Genomic DNA, 19,240 nt, shown 5'->3' on the forward strand with positions numbered 1-19,240 from the left:
TTCTAGTATCTTTGCCAAGAAAACCCCAAATGCAGTCTGAAGAGTCAGACATGACTGAAAACTACTGAACAAATATGCAAGGTGCCATGATCAATACATGTGTGTATGGGGGTGGGAGTGGGGGACAAGGATAAAAAAAGACAGTGTTCCTGCCTTTCAAGTACTGTACAATAAATAGTAGGAGAGTTGGATCTGGAATCAGAACACCTGAGTTCAAATCCTACCAAAACTAGGTTTTAAGCCTAGTTCTCTCCTGGCTGGTGGAGGAGAGAGGAAAGAAAAGGAAAAAAAAGAAGGAGGCAGAGAGAAGAGAAAGTAAGAAGGGAAAGGACAAAGGAAATAAAGTGAGAGGAGAGAGCAAGAATGAGGGGAGAATAGAAAACAAAAAGATGAGAGAAAGGGGAGACAAAGGACAAAAGAAGAGGAACAAAAAGAAGGAGGGAAAGAAGAAAAGAAGAGAGAAAGAAACAAACAGGAGAGAAAAAGAAAGTAAAAGAGGCAAAAGATAAGAAGAAAAGAATAAACTCAGGAGAGAAAGGAATAGAGATAGGAGGAGGCAAAAGGAGAAAGAGAGATGGAGAGGGGTTAGAGAAGGAGGAAAGAGAAAGAGAAGAGAACAATAAGGAAAGAGAAAGAAAGAAAAAGACAATGAGGAGAGAAAAAAGAAAGGGCAGAGAAAGAATGAGAGAGGATAAAGAAGAAAGAGACAACTAAGGGGAAGAGGTATAAAGAGGAAGGAAAGGAGAAATGAGAGAGAAGAAAAGAAAAAGTGAAAATAGTGAAAGAAGGACAGAGGAAATAGAGATGGATAAAAAGAGAGGAAAGTAGAAAGGAGGGAAGGAAGATAACAAGTTTATATGGCTCAGCAAGGCAGACTAGAAGGGGACCCCTGTAGCCAAGCTGACTCCAATGGCTGCTGGGTAAGGGTAGAAGGAGGCGAAACATTCTAGTCTTTTCTGACCCCTGCAGCCCAGATCAGAGAAGACAGCAGGGGAAAATCCCCACCCTAACCCTGTGTTCTCTGTTCACATCAGAGTTTTGCCCAGGTTTATTCCTCCTTCTTTAAAGAAACCAAAGAAGTGGAAATTCCAGGGTAACATGAAACAATTATGTTGCCTCAAGGGCAGGACAAAGGCCACTCTGATACAGTTTTCCTTTAAAACGAACCAGCCAGATCTGGCCTTACCAACCCTGGCCTCAGCTGCTCTCCCTTCTTGCTCTAAGAGTTTGATTCTTCTCCCAGAACTTTAGTAACTGCATGACTTGGCACTTGTGGCATGGCAATCCAATTTGGAATCAGGAGACTGAGGGCTTGGTTTTTTTGAATAATATATTTTTTTCCAATTACATGTAAAAAACAATTTTTAACATTCACTTTTTTTTTTTAAAGCGAGGCAATTGGAGTTAAGTGACTTGCCCAGGGGTCACACAGCTAGAAGTGTTAAGTGTCTGAAGCTGGATTTGAACTCAGGTCCTCGGGACTCCAGGGCCAGCTGCTCTATCCAATGCACCATCTAGCTGCCCCTAACATTCACTTTAAAAAAAACAACTTTGAGTTCCAAATTCTCTCCCTCCCTCCCCACATTGTTCCCTGAGACAGCAAGCAATTTTATACAGTGCAATCATGCCAAATATATTTCCATATTAGTCCTGTTGTGAAAGAAAACACAGACTAATAAACAAACAAATAAATGAATGAATGAATAAAGTGAAAAAATAGTATGCTTTGATCTGTATGCAGACTCCATTACTTTTTTCTCTGGATGGGGATAGCATGTTCCATCATGAGTCTTTTGGAATTGCTAAGAAGAGTTAAGTCATTCATAGTTGATATTCATACAATGTTGTTGCTACTGTGTACAATATTCTTTTGGTTCTGCTCACTTTACTTTGCATCAGTTCATGTAAATCTTTTGAAGGTTTTCTGAAAGTACCCTGGTCATCATTTCCCATAGCACAATAGTGTTCTATCACAATCACATACAACCACTTATTCAGTCATTCCCCAACTGATGGGCATCCCCTCAATTCCCAGCTCTTTGAAGAAGGCAAAGGTTATAGGAGTCCTTAGTGAGGGCCCAGTCTTGGGAGCATGTATACTCAGAGAACTAGGCCCTTCTATTTGTTGCTATCACATACCTGCAGGAGCCTCACCAAACATGTATGCTCCCTGGATGGGGACCTCATTGATTAACAAATACCCCACTATCAATTTAACCAGTTGATTTCTCCATAATGTCAATTAACTAGTTAAAACCATGTCTGCCCCTTGGAGGCTTGGGGAAGGGAAGAGTGGAGTCATAATTCAAGTAGCTTGCTACAAAGCCAAATTCATTCCAAATGTGGTATTGCCCAATAGGACAGCCACTCCTTTGTTTACAGGACAGGACACAAGACTGATCACTGACTACAAGGTAAATCACTCATGACTGACTCCACCTGGGCTCAGCTGCTGATACCTACTGACTCTTGAGAACTTTTGAGATCTTACAAGGCCCTGTACCAAAGAAAAGGAACCATGAACAGGAGGTGACCCTTATCTTAGACATAGGTTTGCCTAGGAGACCTTGAGAGGGAAGGCCCAGTTAGAGGGAAGGGCATCTTTTGGAGGTCAGAGAGCTTTCTCTAACAACATGGTGGCCAACAAGACAAGACCAAACTCTGTTAGAGCTTTTTGAATGCTCTTTTGGCAGCCACCCGAAAGTCCTCTTTCAACACCATGCAGCAAGTAGCCAAGAAAGCTGTCCAGAATATCTACCTATACATGTTGAAGAGGCCACCCACTCCATCCCATGTAATCGTGCATTTCTGGAAACAGGCTCACCAAATACTCATGAATCCCAAGACTGGGCCTTCAGTGGCCAGTCTTCTCATTAAACACATAGTGGTAAAGGGGGGCAGCTAGGGTGGCGCAGTGGATAAAACACAGGCCCTGGATTCAGGAGGACCTGAGTTCAAAATCCGGCCTCAGACCACTTGGACACTTACTAGCTGTGTGACCCTGGGCAAGGTCACTTAACCCTCATTGCCCCACCCAAAAACAAACAAACACATAGTGGTAAATATTTGAAGATATTGAATGTTTCCTCCTCCTCCTCCTCCTCTCTCTCTCCTTCCCTCCCTCCCTATATCTGTCTTTCTTCCCTCCTCTGTCTCTCTCCCTCCCTCCCTCCCCTTTCTTTCTCCCTCTCCACCCTCTAACGAGTGCCCAGACATTTTTTCTTTTCCAGGCTAAATGACCTCAGTTCCTTTAGCTCATAGAACATGCTCAACTCCTCCCACAATCCTGGTTTCCCTCTAGCTCTAGCCTGTCAATGTCATCACTAACAATTCTATGCTCCAAGGCCCCTATCAGTTCTCACATTCTCTATTTCCAGATCACCTCCCTCTAGCTCTAACATCCTACCACTCTATTAAAATCAAGTCTCCTAACTCCTGCTCTCTCCAGTACACCAGGATGCCTTTCTAAAGCGAACTTCCCAGGAATCAAACATCAGTGGAAGTGGTAAATTACAGCCTCTGGGACATCAAGGAGAGGTTTTGTGAAGTCCCCAGACCTGTGGTTTTTTGGTTTGTTTTTCCTGAAAGACACAATAGGCCAAGGGGGGGTGAGGTTTCTCCACTGGGCAGCAGGTGGCTCCCAAGGCCCTCATGCTATGTCTTTCAGTCTCCCCTCTCCCCTTTCCTTCCTCTCTGGTCTTCTGAAGGATCACAGTTGTAAAGAATTGCAAGAAGCTTTAGAGAGCATCTTCTTCAACCTTCTCATTTCACAAACAAAGAAACTGAGTCCCAGAGAGGCCCTCTGAGGTCTAAGTTTTCAGGCTCCAAAGAAAGATTTTAGGCCCAAATAGTCTGCTGACTGGCCACTGAGAGAGCTTTGTAATTTTCCTGCCCAGTCCTCCAAAACCATCATTTCCTGACAGTTTGGCTACCTGGAAATTTTCTACAACAGGCATATTCACATTCACATAGTTGGCTGAGAAATGTAGACGAAACAAAGTCTTGCTGTTTCTTTCTTTCTTTCTTTCTTTCTTTCTTTTTTTAATTACAAAGAAGCTTTTGACTTGGTAGAGTAAGACTGTCTATAGACCAGTGGAACAGAATGAGACGAGCACTTTTCAGACATGGCCAGTGTGTGGATTTGGTTTTTGCCTGACTATGTTTATTTATTACAAAGGAGGGATTTTTTTAGGGGGGCTGGGGATAGGAAGGAAGGGACTTAAAGAAACATAAATGGTGGATGACTTTAAGGAGGGAGAAGGGGAGTGGTTCAAAAAACAGAGGAAGAAAAAGAAAAGAGCACTCGTGATCATTAAAAATACACAGAAGAGAGCAGAAGGTCAGAAGGGGACAGAAACAAGCAGGCTAGTGTTCAAATGGAAATAGGCTTGAAAAATCCAAACTGCACACAGTGGAGTTCATGAGTTCATATGAATCTTCTTTTTCTTCTCAATACCAGGAAATGTTCTGCTTATTGATGTTTGTCAAGTTTATTAGGATAATAAAAAAGCGGGAAATTGTCTTTATAAGACATCACCTCCCCCAAGGCTTTCTCCCGATAATGTGTTTCTTATTCATATGCTTAGATTTCAATTCTTTGATTGATGCGACCATAGAGATGACTTTGTTCAATGATCCACTGGGTGTCAGCAGCACCAGAGGCATCAAACTGAGAGAGATAGGCTCACTAAAGTTGTTTCCTCTGCTGTAACGGAGGATAACCTGTAGGGAGTCCAAATGGAAGGGGGTTTTTCTGTAGATTGTAGAGATCACAAATTTAGAGATGAAAGAGAACTTTAAAATCATGTAGTCCAACAACTTAATTTTATAGATGAGGAAACTGAGCCACAGAAAGGACAATATGACATCCTCAGGAAGGTAATTTCCAGACCTGGATTCTAACCCAGGTCCTTTGTCTCTAAATGCAGTTACACAGTGAGGAGAAGGATGGGGGGCTGAGACTGCCTCTCATAAGAGTAGATTGCTTCAGGGGCAGCTAGGTGGCGCAGTGGATAGAGCACCTGCCCTGGAGTCAGGAGTACCTGAGTTCAAATCCAGACTCAGACACTTAACACTTACTAGCTATGTGACCCTGGGCAAGTCACTTAACCCCAATTGCCTCACTTTAAAAAAAGAAAAAAAAGAGTAGATTGCTTCAGGCCCCCAGAGCTTCACAAGACCTCAATGAAATCCACAGGGTTTCATAAGTGATGGGCCTAGATGTCCACCTAGGAAAGACCAAGTATTGCTGCATATGCAGTTAGATATGCAGTTATGCTGATATGCAGTTAGAAGGGTAGCTCTGTGAATGAGTCCATCAGTAAATTGTGGATAATGTGCTGGATTTAGATTCAGAAAGACCTGGGTTCAAAACCTGCCTCAAGTACCTGGGGAGACTGGTCATTTAACCTCTCTCAGCTTCAATTTCCTCATCTGTAAAATGCAGATGACTATAACACCTGCCTCCCAGGGTCATTGTGAAGATCAAATAAGATAATATGTCAAATGCCTTGTGAACCTTAAAGTATTATATAAATGCCAGCCATTCTTGTTATTATCCTGAACACACCCCTAAAATCTATATGTGGGGAGGAGTGGGGCTCATAGTTGAATGAGAAGGGATGGGGAGAAGAAACAAGCATTTCTTAAGCATCTATTATGCACTAAGGCAGTATGCTAATCACTTTTACAAGGATTATTTCATTTAATTTTCAAAACAACTCAGTGAGGGAGACACCTCATTTTACAGTTGAGGTTAAGTGACTTGCTCAGGGTGACACAGCCTAATAAGTATCTGAGGCTGGATTTGAATTTGGGTGTTCTTTTTGTGTTTTTGTTTTTTGTTTTTTTTTTGCAGAGCAATGAGGGTTAAGTGACTTGCTCAGGGTCACACAGCTAGTGTCAAGTGTCTGTGGCTGGATTTGAATTCAGGTCCTCCTGAATCCAGGGCCAGTGCTTTTTCCACTGCGCCACCTAGCTGTCCCAAACTTGGGTGTTCTTGACCCTATGTCCAGCACTCTCTTCACTCTGCCACTTTACCGGTTGCACTGCATCACATTTGAGAAATTATATAATGGCTTCAAATGATCCCAAACTGATCCTTGCTGCCTACTTGCCCCACACACCATCTGCATTTCTTCTTTTCTTGAAAAAAAAAAATTAGAAAATGGTAGTTCATTAGGGACACAAAGAACAGAAACTAAGAAATGTAGAAAGAATTAAAGATGACTGATGTGACTTGATGTGAACACAAAATCCACCATGCATGAGAAGGTTCTCTTTATCCCTTGGTTGGTTTTCAAGAAATTCAAGTCTGTGGGTTTTGTATAATATTATTTTATAAAGTCACTTTCCCCCCACCCCACCACTCCCATTCAATCAAATGAATACAAAGCTAAAAGAAAGTATTTCTGCAAATGGATGATGTTATAGCCAAGTGGTTTTTTTTTTCCTGAATACCTAAAGGAGATATAGAAAAAATGAATAGATAAAACAGAGTCAACAATGGTATAGTAGATATGCAGGCCTAGTATAAGGGTGGAAACCCTATAGCTTTGAGCAAAAACTCATTCCAAAGTTCCTACATTAAATCCACTCTTTTTTTTTTTTTTAACCAAATCACAGTTTGGAAGCAGACAGGCAAATTGAGCATAGCAGCAGTGCAGACTGAACCTGAACTAGCCAGCTAGATGGTAGCTCCCAATTCTTGGCTCCACATTAGGAAATCTTATTGATCCAGAAGGGGATAAGATTTCAAGACAAAACATGAAACATTTTTAACATTCTTTATTTTATTCTGTTTTAGTTTGGGGCCCGCTGGTTACTTATTTTTCTATTTTTTTTTCATTTGTTTTTAAAACATGTATGCGTTTTGTTTTCCAGGCTTAAGACGAATCTCAGGCACAGTCACTTAGTCAATAGTCAATTAAGTGCCTATCATATGCCAGATATTGTGCTAAGTTCTGGGGATACAAAGAAAGGCAACCCCCCCCAAAAAAAACCAAAACCAAAACCAAAACCAAAAACCCAACCCTCCCTAAAATAACGATAGTCCTGTTCACTAGGAGCCCACAGTCTAAGCTCACAGAAAAACCAGTTATTTCTGGAAATGATTATTTCATTTCTTCTTTTCCTTACTAGGCTTTTTGTGGAGCTTCCCAGTCTTGGGCTTATGAGGCTGCATCACCAGAATTCCACTGTCATTAAAAAAAAAATGCAGGGAGGTGTTTGGTGAACTCTCCCTCTGTGGTCTGGTTTCTTCAGGAATGCCTTGGGGTATCCTTGTCATCAAATCACTGCAGGCTGGAGGAGCCAAAAAGCAGTTTGATCCATTCCTAATGAATCTTTTCCTTGTTTCATCAAATGAGGCCTAGATGATCAGGATCTTCATTATGATGCCATTGCCATGACCTCTTGCATGTTAGAAGATTGGGGAAGTAGTGTCAAGCCAAAGCCACAGTGGCATAGAAGCAGCCAGCCATTGACCAGATCAAACTCTCCATATAATTATCCTTTTCAGAAGTACCTCTGGGATAGAAAGAACCTTTCACCACTGACCCAAACCACCTGTTGGCTTTTACAAGTTGATCATTCACCTTCTACTTCTCCAACAACCCACTCTTGTTGCTGCCAACTCATCCCATTGACTGACATCCCAGCTCAAGCTGTCACTCACTGTGCCATCTTAGTTCCATGCCTATCTTTCTAAGCCCATATTCTCTGGGAGAAGCTCTTCAAATCATGGAATGTCCCAGTCTCAGAAAAATTACAACTGCAGGTGACTCAGGAAGCCTCGTCATATGGTGGAAAGGCCCCTGGATGTATAATCGTTAGAGACCTGGGTTTGAAAGCTCACCTCTGACACTTGCTAACTTTGTGAGCATTGCAGGTAAGTCACCTCACCTCTTTGGGCCTTCACTTCCTTATCTGTAAAATGAGATACTACTACATATAATTTTCCTTCACAGAGCTGTTTCCAGGAACCAATAATGAAAGTCTGTCAAATGTTCTGCAGACTTCAAAATACAATGTAAATGTTAGCTATGATGATCATGTAAAGACAGATGGTGGCTCCAAGCAGGTTTCAGCCCGTTTCCGATGCTGAGCTGAGTGTGAGAGCTATTGTTTTTATTGCTAGGCAGCCTGGCTTCTTCTAGGGGGGCTGAAGTCTGGTAGTGCTGGGGAGGAGCTGGCCACCTGCTGTTCCCAGGAGGTCAGGCCTCAGGAGCTTTGGGGGCTTGCTGTCCCCTGCCTCCCTCTCTCCCCTTCCCAACTCCCCGGCCTCCTGGCTCCCCATTACAGTCCTCACTGTCCCCTATGGGCTCATCTTGTAGCCAAAAGCAAGGGATAGCAGATGGAGGGCCTGAGTGCTGCCCTGGCAGCCATGAAATATTAAAAGGACGAAGGGAAGGACTCTGTGGAGGATTTATAGAGGGATGGGAACAAGCATTGCCCAAGATGAGGATGAGAAGGCTGGACGGGCTGCCATCTGCCCCACACTGATGAGATCATAATCCATTGAGGAATTGGAGTATGAGGCACTTAGATGGGGGGAGGGGGAGGCTGAGCCAGGAACACAGGCGAAAGCAGGACCTTTAATGTGTTTGTGTGTGGGAGGGGTGCTCTGGGGAAAGAAGGAACAAGAGTTAGGTGGTCCCCCCAGACCCTCCTCCCTGGTGTCTTGTCGTGGGGGGGAGGCACATGCAGAGGACAGTGGCCAGATCTCCCCAGGCCCTTCGGACCTCATCTCCCCTGAAATAACTCACATTAAACATAAGAGCTCACATCTATAAAACCCTTCAAGGTTCACAAAGTATTTTCCCTCGAAAGCCAGCCCAGGGATCATATTAATAATGATAGCATTCCTTTCTAGAGGGCTTTTAAAGTTTACAAAGTACTTCCCTCCCAATAGCCCTGTGAGCTAAGGGAATGGAAGTATAGTTATCCGCATTTTGCAGCTAGGGAAATTGAGGTTCAATTGGGGGAAGAGTCTCACAACCTAGGGTTGACTCCAGGTCTTCAGACTCCAGGTCCTAATCCTCTTTACACTCTAGTAAAGCAAAAAAAAAAAAAAAAGGCAGAGATATTTTTTTCTTCTTTCCAACCCCTGAAAGATCTCCTTGTCCCCAGGACAGGAACAGCACCTAGTGTTCTTCCCTTGGGTAGGCTCAGCCCACGTCAGACTGAATGTTACTCCCAAGGCACACTTACATACAATCCACCTCAATCAAATCTTGTCTTATCTGAGAGAGAAATAGACATTTGGACTGGGTCTATGACTTCATTAGTATGAGGAACTCCGAGGTCAGGAAATTCCCTGTACCAATGCACATTGGCCCCTGCATGGCAATTTGTAGTGATGGGGAGTGGCCTAGGGCCCTGAGATGGTAAGTGATTTGCCAAGGGGGTCATTTTAGCCTGTATATGTATGGCTGGTGGGTCTTGAACCCAGGCCTTCCTGATTTGGAGGCAGCTCTCAATCCACTAGGAAACAATTCCTCTCAGATACTGGTATGAGATTTCCTTTCCAAATCATTCTTAACAGTTTTGCAAGGATCTGTGATTTTATTTTGTAGTTTCTTTTCTTTTCATTTTGTGGGGCAATGAGGGTTAAGTGACTTGCCCAGGGTCACACAGCTAGTTAAGTGTCAAGTGTCTGAGGCCGGATTTGAACTCAGGTCCTCCTGAATCCTGTGCCGGTGCATTATCCGCTGCGCCACCTAATTGCCCCATCTGTGATTTTATTCAGATTGCAACCCCAGGGGCAGCTAGATGGTGCAGTGGATAATGCACCGGCACAGGATTCAGGAGGACCTGAGTTCAAATCCGGCCTCAGACACTTGACACTTAACTAGCTGTGTGACCCTGGGCAAGTCACTTAACCCTCATTGCCTGCAAAAACAAAAAAAGAACAGATTGCAACCCCTTTGTGACTTTATAGATGATGTTGAGACTAGCTGTGATTGAAAAATTTATCAAAAAATGTGATGAGACCCTTTGAATTTATCTACATTGGTCCTAGTAAAACAAAAAACAAAAAACAAAACCCAGAACAGACACTGTCCATCAAAACCACAGGCCTACAATTGAAGCCTCTGATTGAACTCGATCAGACCAGGCAGAACTTGTTCTCTGCCTGTCACCTATGAGAACCCAGAGTTGCCTCTAGGCCCAGATGAGACATCAGAGTAAGACATTATTTATATTCATAACCTAGAAATATCATAGAATCCTAAATGACCTAAGAATATAGAATATCCACAATTGGAAAGGACCCAAGAACATAGAATTTCAGAGCTGGAAGGGACCCAAAAACATAGAATGTTAGAACTGGAAAGGACCATAAAATGTGAGAATGTCAGAGTTGGAAAGGACTCAACAACATAGAAATGTCAGAGCTAGAAGGGGCCTGAGAACATAGAATGTCAGAGACAGAAAGGATCATCAGATGGGAGAATGTCAGGCCTAGAAAGGAAGTGAGAACACAGAATGTCAGAGCTGGAAGGACATAGAAAGTTTGAAAGCAGAACATAGAACTTTAGAGCTAGAAGGGACCGAAGAGATTCTAATCCAACCCCCTCATTGTACAGATGAAGAAACTGCACCCCCTTCTCTGGATTGGGCTGGTAAAAAAGTTTAACAGGAAAGCAGAATGACAGAGGACATGCCAGGTATGGTCTTAGAGCCAAATCCAAATCAGGGTTCTCACCGATTCTCAGATCATAACCTCAGGGTCATTCTTGACTCTCCCTTTTCTCTCAATCTCCTACCCTCCCCCATCTAAATCCACTGATAGATCTCATAGTCTGACCCCCCCCCCACCACCCCGGCAACAATTCTCACACTGACCCACTACTCTACAGTCATACAGCCAACCACCCAAGATCAACCTTCATCACCTCTTCTCTGGAGCACTGTAATAGCTTTTTTTGGCTTTTTTTTTTTTTTTTTTGGTGAGGCAATGAGGGTTAAGTGACTTGCCTCGGGGCACATAGCTATAAGTGTCAAGTGTCTGAGGTCCGATTTGAACTCAGGTCCTCCTGAATCCAGGGCCGGTGCTTTTTTCCCACTGCACCACCTAGCTGCCCCCTATAATAGTCTTTTTAAAAATATATTATATATTTCCAATTAATAGTAATTTTCCCCATCACCCACCAATTATCAAAGAAAGAAAAACAAAAACCAAACCCTTTGTGACAAATATTCCATAGCCCAAACAAACAAAACACTTTTTCACATAGACAGTATTCAAAAACATGTCTCATTCTTCAACCTATAATAGCCCTGTCACTGGTTCCCAGCTTCCTATCTCTTCCCTCTCTAATACATCCTTTACACAACTGCCCAAAAATGTTCCTAAGAAACAGGCCTCTGTCACTCTTCCACTCAAAAGCCTTCAGTGGCTCCCTGCTACGTTTTTTTTTTTTTTTAGTGAGGCAATTGGAGTTAAGTGACTTGCCCAGGGGTCACACAGCTAGTAAGTGTAAGTGTCTGAGGTCAGATTTGAACTCAGGTACTCCTGACTCCAGGGCCGGTGCTCTATCCACTGTGCCTCCCTGTTACTTTTAGGATAAAATACAAATTTCTCAGCCTGGCATTTAAGGTCCTCCACAATTTAGTTCCTACCTGCCTTTCCAGCCTTATCTCTCTCTCTTTTTCTTTTTGGTTTTGTTGTATCTTTTTTTTAAATCTGTGACTTTATTGGTATAGGGAGTTCCTTGTATGGAAATTCCTACCAACACAGACCTGCTTGAAGTTTCAGAGAGTTGCCCAAGATGCTAAGAGGTTCCATGTCATGTCACGTGGCCATAATATGAGAAAGACGACTAGAATCTAGGTCTTCTCATCTCTGGGGCTGACTCGCTAATCCATTTTTCCATGCAGTCTCTACTCTCCTTGTCAGAACTCTTATGTCCCAGCCAAAGCTGCCCCCACTCTCCCTCTCCTGCCATCCCCTAAGCCTGGAATGTATTCTCACTTCTGCTCATCAAAGTCCTTGTCCTCCTTCAGGTCTCAGCTCAGGTGCCACCTCCTCCATGAAGTCTTCTCTGATGACTCCCTCTTAGTTTTCTTTCCTTCCTCAATTTGTGTACCAGCTGTTTCCTCACAGAAGAATATAAGCTCCTTGGGGGCAGGGATATTGGTGTTCCCAGGTCCAACCCAGAGTAAGTAGGCACTTAATGTTTAGGGAATAGAATTCAATCCCATCCTCTGTCCTTGGTCTGACTACCCAGTGGAGTCATAGAATAAACACGGGACCCAGTTACTGCAACTAACTCTGGGTAAAACACCTCTCTGAAGCTCAGTGTCATTTGTGAAATTATAATCATTCTTACAGATAGGGACAGCAGTGTGGCTTAGCGAAGGAAGGGCCAGCCTGAGTCAAGAAAGCCAGGTCTGAGTCTGCACCTCACATCTGCTCTCTGGGGGACCCTCAGACCAGTCCAAGTCCTCTCAATGCTCAGTGAACCCCCTAAGACTTTCAAGTGAAGAATAGCTTCTGATCTTCCTTTTTTTTTTTTTTTTAATGGGGCAATGGGGTTAAGTGACTTGCCCAGGGTCACACAGCTACTAAGTGTTAAGTGTCTGAGGCCAGATTTGAACTCAGGAACTTCTGAATCCAGGGCTGGTGCTTTATCCACTATGCCACCTAGCCATCCCTGATCTTCCTTAATAAAGAACCTGGAGTTGTTTATCCCAATGAAATCACAGGCCCACACTAAAAACAAACACACAAACAAAAACCCACCCAATAAACTATAACATATAACCAGGATATACATTAATGCAACAACATATGAATATATACACAAACAGACCCCATTTGATAAACATTTATTAAGTACCTTCTGTGTACAAAACAAGTGATTCTAGGTGCTGGCAAAAGATAAGGCATATGATTGGAGAAGATCTCTGTCTTCATGGAGCTCATGGTATAACTGGGGATAATATATATATGTATATATATATATATGGAAGTAACTGAAATATATAAAATATATTTATATATAATATATTACCACATATTATACATTCTATTCTATGGTGTGTGTTAGAAGGATGAAAATGCTATGCCAGATCTAATGGGGGAGTTAGGTAAAGATAGTGAAGGCCTATGGAAGGAAAAGAGTTTGGAGAAGACTTATCAAAGGAGTTGTAAATTAAGTAGGGCTAGGATTCCACAGGTGAAGAGGGAGTAAGGCATTTCAGGTAGAGGAAACAGCATAAGCAAAGATGTGGAGGTGGGAAAGTAATAGTAAAAGAATATGCATGGTGTGTACAACACAGGATCTTTGGAGGGAAATTATGTGAGATAAGCTCAGCAAGTGAGGCTGGCATCAGATTGTGAAGAGCCTTGATTCCGGGCCACAAAGTCTGAGCTTACGTTGCTAAGCCACAGGGAGTCATTGAAGAGTTTTGAGCTGAGGAGTGACCTTTGCAAAAGAAAGATTAATTTGACAGCATATAAAGGATTTATTGTAGGGGCAGGGAGTAAAGGCAGGAGGCCCATGAGGAGGCTATTGTAATAGTTTAGACAGGCATTAATGAGTGGTTGCCCTATAAGATCTCCCCTCCAGAGAATGAATCTCAGTTTCTTCATCTGTTTTCTCATTAGTTTTCTCAATTCCCTCATCCCTTTAGACTGGAAGACAAAGGGAATGGGTTGGGAGATATGTTGCTGAGATAGAAGTGATCTGTGAACACTCAGGGACTCAGCTGTGTCTGTGATCTTATCAGTGTGACCATTCTCCCTCCCTCCAATGATGCAGAATCAAACCCATCCCTGCTTGCCCACCCTGGCTGGGTGTGGTCCATATTCATATCTATAAATTCACCAAAGGGCGTCTTCCTCCATTTCTCTGGGCACCCAGATGGTGCCAGCACCCAAGCTATCCACTGGAAAGTAATCAAGTCTCCAGCTTGGAGAATCTGAGAGAATTTCAGTGGCCCCAGATGGAGAGAGAACAGGGTTACATTTCTTAAAATTAAGTTTGAATTTGGAAACTGTGAGCCAAACAGCTTTAATGTACCTATTTAAATAAACCCACAGAAGTGATGCAACTCCTAGGGCTTGAGAATAGAATACTTAATATTAAAAAAAAAAAAAAGGAAGGAAGGGAGGGGAGAGAGAGAGAGAGAGAGAGAATGAGAGAGGTAGAGGAAGGAAGGAAGGAAGAAGAAAGAAAGAAAGAAAGAAAGAAAGAAAGAAAGAAAGAAAGAAAGAAAGAAAGAAAGAAAGAAAGAAAGAAAGAAAGAAAGAAAGAAAGAAAGAAAGAAAGAAAGAAGAAAGAAAGAAAGAAGGAAAGAAAGAGAAAGTCAACTCCTGGCTCTAGCCACATGACTAGTCCATCTTCTTTTCCTCTCATACACTTCTTTGACAATATCTGCTACTCCCATTCTTCTTTGAAGATTATTTATTCAGTGTTGCAGCCTCCTTATACCCAATCTGTGGCTTCCCATTGCCCTCTTGATGTAGGAGGCAAAAGGGGTTAATAGAAAAACCTAAGACGCAAGCTCTAATTTAGACCTGAGCTCTAAGAGGGAGTCAGACCCTAGTTAATGGATAACTTAAGACTTGTGTCTTCATTAATACAAGTCAAGGCCTAGGTTCTCGTGTACCCACATTAATCAGCACCCATAACAAGAACATAAAGGGGCAGGTCATAGAGACTTTTACTATAACAATGATATACAGACAAGGCATAGAAATTCAAACTGATAAATGAAGATATTTTGACACTGGACATGGGAACCAAAAAGTGACATGTGCAAAAAAGGCCAAATTTGTCCCCAGATTCACCTTATGACACGTAAACCCCAAAAACACACCTCCATGGAAAAAGGTACCCACCTCAGGGGTGGGCTTAAGCCCCCAGGAACTCCAGATTAGGATAAACCCTTTCCTAAAACTCCCTAAAGTGGAGATTATTATAATGAGACTGATAATCAATTTATCTATACTATAAATATAACTATCTTTTCTTTCACTTTTCAAGAGATACCTTTCCACTTTTCTGGTTCTCTCCCTGTGTTCACTCACAATATTGCAATAAAACTGGGAAACTGAGTCACTGAGTCTTATAATTCTTTTGGATGACTCATGATCAATTTGACCTTAAATCCATCTCATATCGCTCTGAGCAATGCTCATTTTTAATGTTTCCTAGATTGTAGTATTTCAGTACTAGTGGGCATACAACAAACACACAAATCTAACCAATTCATAAACACAAAAAGCGGTGAGAAAATTATTAATAATAGGGGTTTGGGGGCTTCCAGGCCTCCCCCACCCCCCAGCCTGGCCTAACCTTTCTTAAGGTCAGGAAGTTACCTCACTCAAAACCACAACTACCTGAAAGTTCCCACCAGAGAATCTGTTCTCTGGGCTCTGACATCAGCAGGACGGCGCCAAACCACCCTCAAATCCAGTGAACCAATAGATTTCAATGATACTACCCAATTAGCTTTGAACAATGTGTATGGGTGGGCTCTGCTCCTGCCAGCAGGGAGCTTGCACAGACACTCACTTTCTTGGCCTAGGAACATGGAAGAGGAGCCATGTGGCCCAGTTCTCTATTTCTCTCTCTCTCTCTCTTTCCCCTAGATGCTAGCTAGGCTTTCCTATCTTTCAGAGCCATGCACGGTCTCTTTACTAATATTTAATATACTTTAATAAATGCTTAATGCCCCCAAATTGGTGCAGTAGCCTTTAATTTCTAAGTAACAAATATATGATAGACCCCACCTAATTTTCCCTACATTTGGGACTGAAATAGGGCGACCACATATAGTTTTACTTGCCACAAAGCACTTATATGTCCAATTCAAACACATATGTAGATATATATTATGCATAAATATATACATAAACTCTGAATATATATGTACCTTCATACATACATATAAACATATAAACACATGTGTGTATATATAGCCTTATGGATTATATAATAGTATAGTTACATGGATTTAATCAATCAATTGAGCATTTATTGAACATCAAACATTTATTAAGTGCTTACTATATACAAGGCATTGTGCTAAGTTCTATGGATACAAAAAGAGACAAAAACCAATCCCTGCCCTCAAGAAATTTACATTCTAATGGGAGAGACACCATGCACACAAATATATACAAAGCAAGCTATATGCAGGATAAAATAGAAAATAATTCTTTAAAACAGTTTTATTTAAAATTTGAGTTCCACAGTTTATCCCTCTCTCCCTCCTTTCCCTCCTCCCTAAGTCAGTAAACAAATATAGGTTAGATATGTACAATTATGTAAAACATTTCCATATTAGTCATTTTGTATAAAAAGACTCAGATAAAAGGGAAAAAAATGAAAGAAAGTGAAAAATAGCATGCTTCATTCTGTGTCCAATCAATATTAGTTCTTTCTTGGGAGGTAGATAGTATGTTTCATCATTAGTCCTTTAGGATTGTCTTATATCATTGTATTACTGAGAATAACTAAGTCATTCACAATTCTTCATCCTTCAATATTGCTGTTACTATGTATAACATTCTGTTTCTGTTCACCTCGCTATGCATCAGTTCATATATCATACTAGGTCTTTCTGAAATCATCCTGCTCATCATTTCTCTTTCTTGTTTTTTTTTGGTGGGGCAATGAGGGTTAAGTGACTTGCCCAGGGTTACACAGCTAGTAAGTGTCAAGCATCTGAGGCCGGATTTGAACTCAGATACTCCTGAATCCAGGGCCAGTGCTTTATCCACTGCGCCACCTAGCTGCCCCTCATCATTTCTTATAGCACAATAAAATTCCATTACAATCATGTACCATAGCTAGTTTAGCCATTCCTCAGTTGATGGGCATTCCTTTGATTTTCAATTCTGAACCACCACAAAAAGAGCTGCTATAAGTATTTTTGTAAAATATGTCCTTTCCCCCTTTTTTTTGATGTCTTTAGGATATAAACCTAGCAGTGTGTTAAAAGGAAATAATCAACAGAGGAAGGCAATAGACTTAAGCGGGGTATAGAAGGTAAGATTTTAATTAGCACTTAAAGGAAGTCAGTAGTTGGAGCAGAGAGGAGGAGAGTTCTAGCCATGGAAATGCTCAATGTTGAGAAATGGGGAGTCTTGTTTGTGGAACATCCAGAGGTCAATGTCACTTGGATGGAAGAGTACATGTTGAAGAGTAAGGTGTAAGAAGGCTAGAAAGGGTCAGGGTTAAGATATGAAGGGCTTTGAATGCCAAATAGAGCATTTTTGTACTTGTTCCTAGAGTCAAGAGGGAGCCACTAGAGTTTATTGAGTAGAGGTAGTGATATGATGGGACCCGAGTCTTAGGAAAATCACTTTAGTGACTGAATGGAGAACTGATTGGAGGAGGGAGAGACTTGAGGCAGGAAGACCCAACAGCAGGCTACTGTAGTAATCAAGGCATGAGGTGATGAGGACCTACACTAGGGTGGTAGTAGTGTCAGAGGAGAGAAGGGGGCATATTGGAGAGAAGTTTCAAAGGTGAAATTGAAAGGCCTTGGCAATAGCCGGGATATGGGGGGGAAGAGGGAGGGAGAGATGAGGGGAAGAAAGGAGGGGGAGAGAGAGAGATACAGAGACAGAGAGACAGAGAGAGAGAGAGAGAGAGAGAGATCTGGATGACTCTAGCTTGCAAACCTGAGGATTTAGACATGAAAAGTCAAAGAGTAGTCAACTTGGAGAGAGGTCTGTGGTGGAGCACCATAGGAATTTGTGCTTGGCCCTGTATAGTTTATATAGTTTTTTTCAATGACTCAGCTAAAGTACTAATGGTGTGTTTATCAAGTTTGCGGATAACATGAAGCTGGGAGGAACAGCTAACATGTTGAATGACATGTATAATGACTAATAATAGCATTTATATAATGCCTTAAAGTTTGCAAAGCACTTTCCATATGTCATCTCATTTAATAACGTAAACTATGAGGTCTAAAAAGAGCTCAACAGACAGTGATAGGCTCAAATGATGGGTATGAAATGTAATATTATACAACTGGGTTCAAAAAATTAACTGCCCCAAGGATAGGAGGGAGGGATGGCTAGACAAGTGAAAAAGGATCTGAGGATTTTAGTGGGTCAACAGTGTGTCACAGAAACCAAAATAAATAATATAATCATAGCATGTACTAAGGCAGCAAGGTAGCTCAGTGGCTAGAGTGAGCACATGGAGTCTGGAAGACCTGAGTCCAAAGAAGGCCTTACATACTTAGCAGCTGTGTGACTCTGGGCAAATCACTCCATCTGCCTCAGTTTCCCCAAACATCATAATAGTACCTCCCTCCCAGGGTTGTTGAGAGATAATGAGATCACGATATTTGCAAAGCACTTAGCATGGTGCCTGCACATGATGGGTGCTTAATAAATGCCTATTCCCTTCCTTTCTCCTGCCAAGGGAGGTATGGTATACTAAACAAAGAAGAGATAGACAGTCTGGCTGAGGGCTGAGGGCACAGCCGGATGACAGGAGACCAGGCCTTACCAGGAGTGGGTGAAGAAACTAGAGAGGTTTAGTCTGGAGAAGAGAAGACCTGAGGGAAGACTTGGAGGAGCTGAAATACAGAAGACAGAATTCTGTCACCTCAGCAGGTGGGGTGGGGGTGGGGGGAGCAAGAGGTGGAAAGTGCAAAGGCAGGTTTGAGCTGAATGGAAGGAAAAACACGGTAACATTTAGAGCTATCCCAAAGTGGAGTGGGCTGCCTTCGGAAGGATCAGTCTTTTTCACTGGGAAAGTGGATTATGGGGGCTCAAGGACACAGGAGAGGCCATCAGTGCTCATGTTCCTCTACTGGGGAACCTTCTAATGCTGAGATTCTGGTGTTATTACACAAACACACACACACACACACACACACACCCTTCTCTTATCTCTTCCCTCTCTTTCTTTCTTTCTTTCTGTTTTTCTGTCTTTGTGTGTCTTTTCCCTCTGCGTGTCTCTTTCTTCTGTCTGTCTTCCTCTCTCTTTTCTCTGCCTCTCTCTCTCTGTCCCTCTTCTCTCTGTCTCTCTTCCCTTCTCTCTCTCTCTGTATTTATCTTTTTGTCTGTCTTCCTCGCTGTCTCTGTCACACACACACACACACACACACACACACACACACACACACACACACACACACACACAGGTTTTGCGGGGCAGTGCTCACAGCAACCTCTCCAGAGACAGCACCTACCTCAGGTCCTCAGTCTCAATGACCAAGGTGGGAGGAGGAAATGGGGGTGGGGTCCTGTTCTGAACAC

This window comes from Dromiciops gliroides, chromosome 2, assembly GCF_019393635.1.
Source record: "Dromiciops gliroides isolate mDroGli1 chromosome 2, mDroGli1.pri, whole genome shotgun sequence".
In the NCBI taxonomy this organism is placed as follows: Eukaryota; Metazoa; Chordata; class Mammalia; order Microbiotheria; family Microbiotheriidae; genus Dromiciops; species Dromiciops gliroides.